Source organism: Jatropha curcas, chromosome 9 (assembly GCF_041381405.1).
Source record: "Jatropha curcas cultivar XTBG-Jc1 chromosome 9, XTBG_Jcur_1.0, whole genome shotgun sequence".
In the NCBI taxonomy this organism is placed as follows: domain Eukaryota; kingdom Viridiplantae; phylum Streptophyta; class Magnoliopsida; order Malpighiales; family Euphorbiaceae; genus Jatropha; species Jatropha curcas.
In genome coordinates, this window is record NC_143159.1 from 19,042,834 (window position 1) to 19,055,465 (window position 12,632).

General features: G+C 29.8%; 1 long non-coding RNA gene across 1 annotated transcript; it reads left to right on the forward strand.

The window, feature by feature from the left end:
- Window positions 1–11,620: 11,620 nt before the first annotated feature.
- LOC105628898 (uncharacterized) lies at window positions 11,621–12,394 on the forward strand. Its single transcript, XR_005177829.2, has 2 exons — window positions 11,621–12,012; window positions 12,213–12,394. It is a non-coding gene; the product is annotated as an uncharacterized LOC105628898 (long non-coding RNA).
- Window positions 12,395–12,632: the final 238 nt, after the last annotated feature.

Below are 12,632 nucleotides of genomic sequence, written 5' to 3' on the forward strand. Positions count from 1 at the left end.
TGGTTAAAAAGATTCTTTCAAGAATTGGGTGTGCAGCAGGAAGAATACATAGTTTATTATGATAGTCAAAGTGCGTTAGACTTGAGCCAAAATACTATGTATCATGCACGAACGAAACACATTGATGTAAGATATCATTGGCTTAGACTTCCCATTGAAGAGAAGCAGTTTCAGTTGCGGAAAATCCACACAGAAACAGAAATGCTGCGGATATATTGACAAAAGTCGTTCCGAAGGAGAAGTTTGAGCTATGTGTCAAAGCAGCAGGGATGGAGAGTCCCACCATGTAGTCGGGAGGGGGAGAATTGTTGTGGGGTCCCTCCTACATGTGGGACCCACACAAGTTTGAAAGAAAAAAAAGGAAGATTCAAATATGTGGGACCCACACACGTTTGAATGAAGAAAAAAAAAATAAAAGGAGAAAAACACGTGTTGTTTAAAGAAAAAAAAAATCAAAGGCAGTTGTACCTAAAAATGAAAATGGATGCGTTAATTGCGCAAACGCATCCATTAAGGCATCCACTTATCCTATAAATAGGAGAAGTTTTTCTTCAACTTAAGGCGTACAAAAACATAGAAGCAATATACACTATTAGGTGTAGAAAATTTTAGGAAAGAGTTCCTAAAATTGGGAAAGAGAGAAAATAGTGAGGATTGTAATTTTGAGGTGTTTTTGGAAAACACTTTGTGTGCCACTATTTTTGTAATCTCTTTTGTACCTACTATTTTTAGTAGAAGAATTATTTGGAGTTTTTGTCCCGTGGACGTAGCCCATAACAGTTGAAGGGTGAACCACGTAAATCTCGGTATTCTTATTTTTCATCTGGCATTTACGATAATTATTTAATTTTTTATCGTGATTATTATTTCTGGTGGATTCGATCGTCAATATTCAATATTTAATTATTGGAGGTATATGTGGTAATAGTAATTTTATTTTACTTTTACCACCAGTATTTTCCGTGGGCCCCACTCGGGATCAGTTATAATCCCAACAAGTTTTAGTTCATGGAGAGAGAAATGGGAGAATTCTGATCTTGAACTCACAATAACATAGCTTAGACCTGAATTTTAGTAATCAGTTAATTCTTATTGACCGATCCGGTTCTCAAAACATTAATATAACCAATCAAAATTAAATTATATTTATTTTTTCAACCAATAAAATTAAAATGCTTAAAAAATATTATATTTTTACCACATTTAATATATACCATATTTAGTATATCATATAATTTCTTAATTTATGTAATAAAATTTAAATTTAATATATACCCTATTTGGATTATATCATCCAAATTATTTGTTATGTGTTTAAATTGTGAGTGTATGTTTTGTTTTGTCGATTTGTGTTTTCTTTGAGCTTTTATTGGAGTTAATTAGATCTTTTGCTGTTTGTCCTCCATATCTAGGGTTTTAATCAAGAATTTAAAAGAGAACTGACCAAAGAGTGGGAAAAAAATTCTATAAATTACTCAGGATGTAATTTGCAGTTCAATATCTGTTATTTCTACTAATTGGTAATTTGGCAACAGGTTATACAAATTTTATACAAACAAGCCTAGAGATTTCAATTACTGATTTTCATACAAATTCATCAAGTGTATAGCATCATCTCTTGCAACCCAGATACAATTTTGTAATTACATTTTATATCAAGTGTATATCTAGACTCTATCAGTTTCCATTTTAACTCAAGGGAAGCGATTTTGTATTTGCAGAAGAATCAAGAGAACCAAACTTTCAATTACTTGATATTGAAGAAGTCATTTTCAAACCTGTTATTTTCAATTAAATTGTAATTATATATTCAAATTTGTATGTTATGAGCTTTGTCAGTAATCAATTCAAATTAATATATAATTCTACTATTATTGATGATTAATATAGCTAGAGGGAGTAGTTAAATGTTGCTTTCTATTTACATTTACTTATCTTCTATATTTCTTTTTTGAGGCCCACATATCTCTATGTTGCACTATATAGAGTGAGAATGCAATAAATTTAAAAAAAGAAAAAGAAAAAGAAGTTGCATGATTTGAAACTTATGTTTAGTAGTCATTTGCTTTCTATATTTCTTCAATTGTTATCTCTCCATGACATATATAATAGTAATGGGATTTGTAGAGATTGTTTTATCATCCTAAGCAGCAACAAGGGCAAGCATGATGTTCATATTCTATTACAGCATGATGGTTTATTCACATTAACCATACATATTTTATTATTTATATATATTTCCATGCATAGAGTGGCTGAAAAATTCGTTTACAAACAAATATCGTTATACTATGCAGTATTCTTATTTATGTATGCTATTCTGGAATTCTGCTATTTTGACACTATCAAAATTTGGAATAACACAGGTAAATAAATATTTACATCAATGAAAAATAATTTATCTCAACTTCAAAAGATAAATTATTGTTGAACTTAACTTTGGGTGTAAATAGCCTTTTTGGGATATATTTTGGATGTTATATATTAAACAACAATACAAATAAAGTATGAAAAACAATTCATTTTTAAACTTAACTTTTTAATTGATATTGTTAAACAGGCAAAAATTTGGCTTAACCATTTTGGATATAAATATTTATTGGGATTGATTTATATTTTGGCTTAACCATTTTCATGGGAAACAACTCATTTTAAATCTTAATTTTTTATATCTAAATTCTAACATTTTTTTTTATATTATAATTGGTATTAGGTGAGAAGAAGACTTGACCATTTTGGATATAAACAGCCTTTTCATAATGACTCTTTGGATATATTGAAGACATCTATTATTATGGTTGAACTCACATTATCAAACGTATGATGTAAGTAATAAAACTGACTTATGTATATAAAATTAGGTGTACTTATATTTTATATATCAACAGAAAAAATTGACTCTTTGCTGGTCATTCTGCTTATTTAGCATTAAAGTTGAAAATTTTAATTGTTTTAATTAATATAATAGGACTTTGGATTTAAAAATAAAGAGGTGAAAGTAATAAATCAGTGGGTCCAATTTTTAAGCAACCCAAATTTTAAAAAAGAGCACAATTTGAGACAAAAATCAGATTTTGAATCAAACTGATTAACCGGTTCAATTCACTAATTTTGGCTCGTTTTCATCCGATTTTTACCGGTTTAGGCCTATTTTTAATGATCCCTATTTTTCTATATAACCTGAACTGCACCACTATCCGGTTCTCGGTTAAACCGTCGAACTAGCCAATTCGCTTTCTGGTTAAACTGTCGAACTGACTGGTTTGATCCAGTTTTCAGAACCATTGGTTATATTATACTATATAAGGCACATGTTAAATATGGTTAGAATATATTTAATTATTATTTTTAATAAACCTTTAAATTGATTGTTTGTAATTATTTTCTAAAAATAACTTATTCTAAAAAAAAGTAAATGTAATTTATTATTATTTATTAAGAAATATATTATGAGATTTATTGTTTAATATAAAATAAAAACTAAAACTCGCTAGATATATATATAAGATAATACGTTATATCAGCAAACCATATAAAAACGGCAATCATTAAAATTAATTATATATTCATAGATTTTAGCAAAAAAATAAAAAATATCAAAATTATAAATAATGTTCTAAATAATGATTAATATATTAATTATTATAATAGCTAATATTTGTTTCTTATATTTTAATAGTGTAGGCAGTTCTTTAATTTGTGTTATATTATATATGAGAAAATTAAGTTAATTAAATTTAAATTGCAATTAAAAAATTTAAATTGGTTGATAAGTTAATTTATTTGCATGAAAATTTGGTTATAAAACTATAATAATAATTATTTTTTAATAAGTTATTTAATTATTGAATTTTTTTATTTTATTACTTCATAAAATTTTACATTTTCTATTTTGTAAATGCTCTTAGATTTTTTAATAATATAAATTATTCATAATATCATAATTTATAATAAAATGATATGTATTAATTAAATTACATTTATTTGCAACGGGTAAAAATCAACAAGTACAAATAACATACAATGAATAATTTGAGAAAACTAGTATATATAAAATTAGGATTAAGAAGGAGAATATTGGATGCCAAAATAAGACATGTTTAAATTTGATACTGAAAATTTGTTCTCAATTTGATTGGCTAAAATATAAATTGCTTTTAAGTATTATTTAAATTTTATTAGTTATATTATAATACTATTGGCTAAAAAAAATAAAGTAAATATTTATTTTGATTGAATACGTTACTTCCTATTTTAGTCAAAACTAGGTTTGTAGGCTCGCGTGATGCCGTGAATGTTCATTTCTGCAATGGGTGAATTTATGTCATAAATAATTTTATAAATTTATATTAATTTACAACAGTTTATACAACACGTGGTTCCATTAAATTTATAATAATTTATATAGTACATTGGTAAAATATATTTACAGAATAATTTATGTTACATTAAATTTACAGTTATAGAATACATACATAATAGTTTATATAATACATTTAGGATATTCCTTCCCATAGGTGAAGCAGTTCTATCCCTGCATTCACTGAATACTTCCTAGGAAAATATTTAAGTCAACACTACACAAAAGTTGCTGCATAAGAAAAGCATACAAGAATTAATATGTCAACATAAGGGAATTTAATTGATTTTGAAGATTGAAATTAGTGGCTATAGTTAATCAAGTATCTATATTGCAATGATTACTTTAATAACATAATTAACTTTTAATAATAAAATTTTTTAATCAAAATTATTTGACTCCTCAAGAATCTATTACCAAATATGGGTTCCTAAAATTTTCAATTCACTATTATTTAATGTTGTTGATTTGAATTTAGAGCCTCAAAATGAAAGCCAATACTAATTAATTATATACATTAATTAGAATTGATCCAAATTAATTCAAGATAGAGCGAGGATTTGGTACATGCTTCAAAATGAAAGCCAATACTAATTAATTATATACATTAATTACAAATGTTGCTATAAGCCAACTGAAGATTTCCCTTCATTAAAATAGAATCCACAGCGATTTCCCTTCATTAAAGTACAATCCATAGTTATTAATGCCAACTCTCTCAACATTTATTATTCTAGATTTTAATGAATTTACCTCACTTTTTCACTTTGCTCTAACTACTATATATATATCTACAACAACATCATCATCATTCAGAGTGTGAAAAATCAAAATCAAAATCATCACTGTTTTGAAAGAGAGAAGACAAATATGAAGACTCAATGCATGCTTTTAGCAACATTGATAATGGCAGGAGCTCTAATTTTGAGCGATTACGGGGCTTCAGGCTTTTCAGACAATTGTGACGACAACAAAGTTAGAGAAGTGGGAGCACAATGTTTTAAGTATATCAAAATTTCAGGACCAAAAATCCCTCCTTCTAAAGGGTGTTGCAATGTATTGAAAAATGCAGACATGGGCTGCATTTGCAAGCATGTCACACCGGAACTGAAAAAAATGATCAGTATGGAAAAAGTTGTTTACGTGGCTCAGACCTGTGGCTTGGCATTCACTCCTGGAACCAAATGTGGAAGTGAGTATTTTGAATTAAAATGTTATATTTGAATGAAAAATAAAATTATTTTAAGAACAATTTTGTGCAATAAGAATATTTAAAATTGTTTAACTAAGAGCTTTTTTTTTTTTTTTTTTTTAATAACTACCTTCTCAAATAAGAGGTTAAAATTTTGAATTTTCAGTCAATCGATTTACTAAAATTATATATGTTGGTATTGTTTCAGGTCACACTGTTCTTGTGGATTGAGAACAGATTACAACCCTGGTGCAATGCTCCTGTTGAAGCTACTTGAAGTTAGTAGGCTTTTAAATTAGTAAATAAAAGGAGTATAATTTTTTTAAAAAATAAATGTATGTGTATGTTAAAAAACTTTATGTAATATAGCAATGCCAATTTTCTTTTCTATCCTCTTCAGTAATTTTCAAAGTTTCTATTATGAAACAAATATAAAAGCATTAATTATTGATTACACTTTTCTAATTATTCCATCAAATTAATAAAATCTAATTAATTATGATTAATTTAAACAATAATTAAACAGTGAAATGCTCAAGTTGCTGCCTGCATTATTTATTGAGCAAGCAAGCAAGATTATTGAAGATGTAATTTATAGTATATAAAATAATATATTATTAACTTATCCTTGATAGAATTTATTGTAAATAAATATATATCAATTTATTCTTAATAGAAACATTTATTGTGAATAAATATTATTTATTTATTTATTTATACTAATCATACGTAATAAGAAAGTTTTGTAATAAATTAATATGATCAATGCAATTGTAAATAGTATTTGTGGAAACACTTGGTCTCCTGGATATAATTATTTATATTCTTATCATATTAAAAAATAAATTATAAATAAAAATGATGTCTTATTTAATTAAAAAACCAACTTCAGTCACATTTTGCAAATAATATAATTGCATTTAAAGTTTTATATTTAAATATACTAACTAAAGAATTTATATTTAAAGAGAAAAACTAATAACCGATCAAAAACAAATTACCTTTATTTTTTTCAACTAATAGAATTAAAATCTTTAAGATATTTTTATCAATCTATAAACTTAGTAAGAATGTTTTAAAAAGACAATGTTCCTACATATATATTCTTTCATGCATAATAGTGTTTATAAATGTGCTTTGCACGTGTACCGATAGATATATTCATAATTTATATATCTATAAGCGAGTATATGATCCTTAGTGTCTTGTAAATACCTAAGTACTTTCTTTGCAGCTTTCCAATGGTCCATCCCGGGATTACTTTGATATCGCCCTAACATTCCTACGGCGAGACTAATATCCGATCGAGTACATGTTTAAACATACATTAAGCTCCCAACCATTGACGCATATGGAATAGACTCCATATCTTTACGTTCCAAATCATTTTTAGGACATTGCATTTCACTGAACCTATCTCCTTTCTGAATTGGAACTATTCCTGTGGAGCATTTTTCCATTCTGAATCTCTCTAATACCTTATCAATGTGAGCTCTTTGAGACAATCCTAACAGTCCTTGTGATCTATCACAGAATATTTCTATTCCAATCACAAAGGATGCCTCTCCCATATCTTTCATTTCAAAGTTCTTAGAGAGAAAACCCTTTATATCATGCAACGACCCAACATCATTCGCAGCAAGAAGAATGTCATCAACATATAGGATTAACAAAATGAGCTTGCTCCCACTGACCTTCATATAAATACATCGATCAACAGTGTTTTCTATAAAACCATATGAAGTGATGGTATTATTGAACTTAAGATACCATTGACGGGAAGCTTGCTTCAGTCCATATATTGACTTCTTTAACTTACACACCAAGTTTTCCTTTCCTGTGACCACAAACCCCTCTGGTTGGTCCATATATACTTCCTCCTCTAAGTCACCATTAAGAAAGGCTGTCTTCACATCCATTTGGTGAAGCTCTAGATCATAATGAGCCACCAAAGCCAAAATAATTCTTAAAGAGTCCTTTTTGGAAACTGGAGAAAAGGTCTCTTTATAATCAATGCCATCCTTCTGAGTGTAACCTTTAGCAACAAGTCTAGCCTTATATCTTTCAATGTTTCCCTTAGAGTCCCGTTTGGTCTTAAAAACCCATTTACAACCAACTTGTTTTGACCCCTCAAGCAACTCGACTAAATCCCAGACTTGATTGTCACTCATTGATTGCATTTCTTCCTTCATGGCATTAAACTACTTTTCAGAATTATCATATTCCATGGCTTTCTGGAAAGAGACTGGATCCTTATCAATGCTCAACTCACATTCATGCTCAAGTGAGTAAACCACATAATCACTAGAAATAGTTGGCCTTTTTTGCCTTTGTGACCTCCGTAATGCTATTTCTTATGAAACCACTTGATCATTCGTGAATTGTTCATTATTTGCTGGTTCATTATTTATATGGTCATTTTGTGGGTTCGGAATGTTGTTTTGTTGTTCAACCATTTTGTTAAACCGTGATACAACAAGTGGAACAACAACCGAAGAAGAGACATTAGGAAAATCCATCTGAGTTGGATTTTCAATCTGAATCTCTTGCACATTCACTTTACGTGGTTCACTGCTCCCACTAATTTGGCCATTTTCAATAAACCAAGCATTACCAGACTCAACAATTCTCGTACTATGGTTAGGACAATAAAATCTGTACCCTTTTGACTTTTCAGGATATCCTATGAAAAATCCACTAACCGTTCTAGCATCAAGCTTCTTTTCATGTGGATTATATATCCTTACTTCCGCTGGGCAACCCCAAACATGAAGATGCCTCAGACTAGGTTTCCTTCCCATCCACAGTTCATAAGGGGTCTTAGGAACTGCCTTACAAGGAACCCTATTAAGTAAATATGCAGCAGTCTTTAATGCATGCATCCATAATGATAAAGGTACAGTACAATTATTTAGCATACTTCTAACCATTTCCATAAGAGATCGATTCCGCCTTTCTGCTACACCATTCTGTTGAGGTGTACCTGGCATTGTGTATTGCGCACAAATGCCACGACTTTCAAGGAACTTTGCAAATGGACCTAGACATTGTCCATTTTCATTAAATTTATCATAATATTCACCACCTCTATCAGATCTCACCACTTTAACTTTTCTATTTAACTGCCTTTTTACCTCATTAATGAATATCTCAAGGATATCCACTGATTGAGTCTTTTCATGCAGTAAATATACATAACTGTACCGTGAGAAATCATCGATAAAGGTAATAAAATATTTTTCACCACTCCAAGAGGGAACATCGAAAGGGCCACATATATCAGTGTGTATAAGTTCAAGCAATTCACTGCTTCTTGTGGTTGGAGTCTTTAATGTGTGCTTAGTTTGCTTACCTTTAATGCAATCTATACACACGTCCCAGTCAGTGAAATCCAATTGAGGTAAGATTCCACCTTTCACTAACCTCAAAATCCTTTCTTTGGATATGTGACCTAACCTTTGATGCCACAAGAAAGCAGAACATTCATCATGTGCACTACGTTTAATACCTATATTGTGTTCAACATTAAACATGGATTCAATAAATTCAGCATCAAGATTAAAATGATACAAACTATCAATCAAAGTACCAGAACCATAATAGTACTTAAGTTTGTATAATGAAAAAACACCATTACAAATCTTAAAACTGAAACCAACATTATCCAACCTCCCTACAGAAACTAGATTTCTAGCACATTCAGGAACATAGAGACACTTTTCAAGATCCAGATAACGACCAGTGTCCAGGATCAATCTATAAGTCCCAATTCCTTCTATTTGTGCCTTCATTCTGTTTCCCATGAATAGAAACTTTTCAGTTTCGTTTATGGGTTGGATCGAAAGAAATCACTGTATAATATGAGACACATGAGTAGTTACACCAGAATCTAACCACCAGGTATTATTAGGCACTTCAATAAGATTTGATTCAAAACAGACTGAAACATAAAGTATACCTTTCTTTTCAAACCAAATCTTCCTTTTAGGACAGTCCTTCTTGAAGTGACCATTCTTCCTACAGAAGTAGCACTTCAATTCCTTACGGATTTGGCCCTCATTAACCTTCATTGGGGCACTGTCCCTTTTCTTGCCTTTCTTCCCTGATTTGTTATTGCTGCTGCTAGCTCCATTATGAAAAGTGAGATTGATGGAGTGTTCCTTCAATTTCTTTAATCTCCCTTCCTCTTATATCAACATGGCCTTGATTTCCTGAATGTTCCATTTTTCCTTAAGGGTGTTGTAATTCACCTGGAACTGACCAAACTCAAGAGGAAGTGAGTTAATAATAAATTGAACTAAAAAGGATTCACTCACATCCATTCCCATTGATTTCAGTTAGGCTGCCAAATTCTGCATGCCAGTCACATGATCATGAATGGATTGTGACCAATCAAACTTCTTGGTCGTTAGCTCACTCATCAAGGATCCTACGAGGACTTGTCAGCTATGTCCGATTGGGAGTATTCCTTAATTTTCAGCATGTACTCTCTAGCATTGTCTGTTCTGGGCATTGATGGCTTTAACATTTTCAGCCATTTTCATCCTCATTAAGTTCAAGCTCAGCCGGTTAGGTCGCTCCCAAGCCTCATAATGAGACTTGTCAGCTTCAGTGCTGGTCTTTGTAATGGCTGTTGGCTTTTCAGAGACTAATGCCAGATCCAAGTCCAGAACTCCTAACTGATAATGGATTTGTTCGGACCAATCAGCATAGTTCAATCCATTGAACTTAATCAACCCAGTGCCCATAGCAAACATGTTAAAAGAAGCTGCAACATTACACATATACTCATACGTTAATGCTTTGAGTAAACATAAAATGGATTCAAACTAATAACAACTTTAATTATGCATCTAGATTCACCTTTGGGTAATATTTAAATGCATAGCTTTAATCAATAATGATGCCAAGAAGAAAAATACTTTAATAGACTTTCATTGTCAAGCAACTTGCGAGCCTTTATGCAAGTCAGAGAGAAGCACGCCCGTGCTCATTGCAGCACGCCCGTCCTCCTTTCTGCAATCCAGTTACTTTTTTTTTTATTCCATTCAACTATTCAATAATGCTCCATACAATATGCATGTTATCTTTGGATATACATTCATATTAATTCGTACAATGATAAGTCTCTTTAATGCCATTGATTATAATTAATGGTCTACCTTTGGGTAACCTAACAAATTATAATCAACGAGCTCAATTGTTCAATTTTCACTTTCATGTCATATAACGGCATCACACAAATATGAACAATTGAAAACTGTATAATCAATGTCTAAAACAATCCAAACAAGGCCACTGTGGTGACTAACAAATTTTCCATTCATTAAATATTGATTTATGCAAAACTTTTATGAGATTAAATTAATATCTCAAAACTTTAACGACATAACCCAATAATATGTCATAACCATTCTCTATAAATAACAACAAAATATTTTATAAAGCATAAAGAAAACAAACAGTTTTCAAATTTCTATAATTTTGGCTTCGCTTATACCATATAAACCAATTTCACAATATGAAATTAATTTTCATTAATGAAGCCAAACAAAATGCTATCAAACAAATCTAGAACAGGTACAGGCTCTGATACCACATGTTGAATAAACTTTAATAACATAATTAACTTTTAATAATAAAATTTTTTAATCAAAATTATTTGACTCCTCAAGAATCTATTACCAAATATGGGTTCCTAAAATTTTCAATTCACTATTATTTAATGTTGTTGATTTGAATTTAGAGCCTCAAAATGAAAGCCAATACTAATTAATTATATACATTAATTAGAATTGATCCAAATTAATTCAAGATAGAGCGAGGATTTGGTACATGCTTCAAAATGAAAGCCAATACTAATTAATTATATACATTAATTACAAATGTTGCTATAAGCCAACTGAAGATTTCCCTTCATTAAAATAGAATCCACAGCGATTTCCCTTCATTAAAGTACAATCCATAGTTATTAATGCCAACTCTCTCAACATTTATTATTCTAGATTTTAATGAATTTACCTCACTTTTTCACTTTGCTCTAACTACTATATATATATCTACAACAACATCATCATCATTCAGAGTGTGAAAAATCAAAATCAAAATCATCACTGTTTTGAAAGAGAGAAGACAAATATGAAGACTCAATGCATGCTTTTAGCAACATTGATAATGGCAGGAGCTCTAATTTTGAGCGATTACGGGGCTTCAGGCTTTTCAGACAATTGTGACGACAACAAAGTTAGAGAAGTGGGAGCACAATGTTTTAAGTATATCAAAATTTCAGGACCAAAAATCCCTCCTTCTAAAGGGTGTTGCAATGTATTGAAAAATGCAGACATGGGCTGCATTTGCAAGCATGTCACACCGGAACTGAAAAAAATGATCAGTATGGAAAAAGTTGTTTATGTGGCTCAGACCTGTGGCTTGGCATTCACTCCTGGAACCAAATGTGGAAGTGAGTATTTTGAATTAAAATGTTATATTTGAATGAAAAATAAAATTATTTTAAGAACAATTTTGTGCAATAAGAATATTTAAAATTGTTTAACTAAGAGCTTTTTTTTTTTTAATAACTACCTTCTCAAATAAGAGATTAAAATTTTTAATTTTCAATCAATCGATTTACTAAAATTATATATGTTGGTATTGTTTCAGGTCACACTGTTCTTGTGGATTGAGAACAGATTACAACAATGGTGCAATGCTCCTGTTGAAGCTACTTGAAGTTAGTAGCTTTTTAAATTAAGAAATAAAAGGAGTATAATTTTTTTTTTTAAATAAATGTATGTGTATGTTAAAAAAACTTTATATAATATAGCAATGCCAATTTTCTTTTCTATCCTCTTCAGTAATTTTCAAAGTTTCTATTATGAAACAAATATAAAAGCATTAATTATTGATTACACTTTTCTAATTATGCCATCAAATTAATAAAATCTAATTAATTATGATTAATTTAAATAATAATTAAACAGTGAAATGCTCAAGTTGCTGCCTGCATTATTTATTGAGCAAGCAAGCAAGATTATTGAAGATGTAATTTATAGTATATAAAATAATATATTATTAACTTAT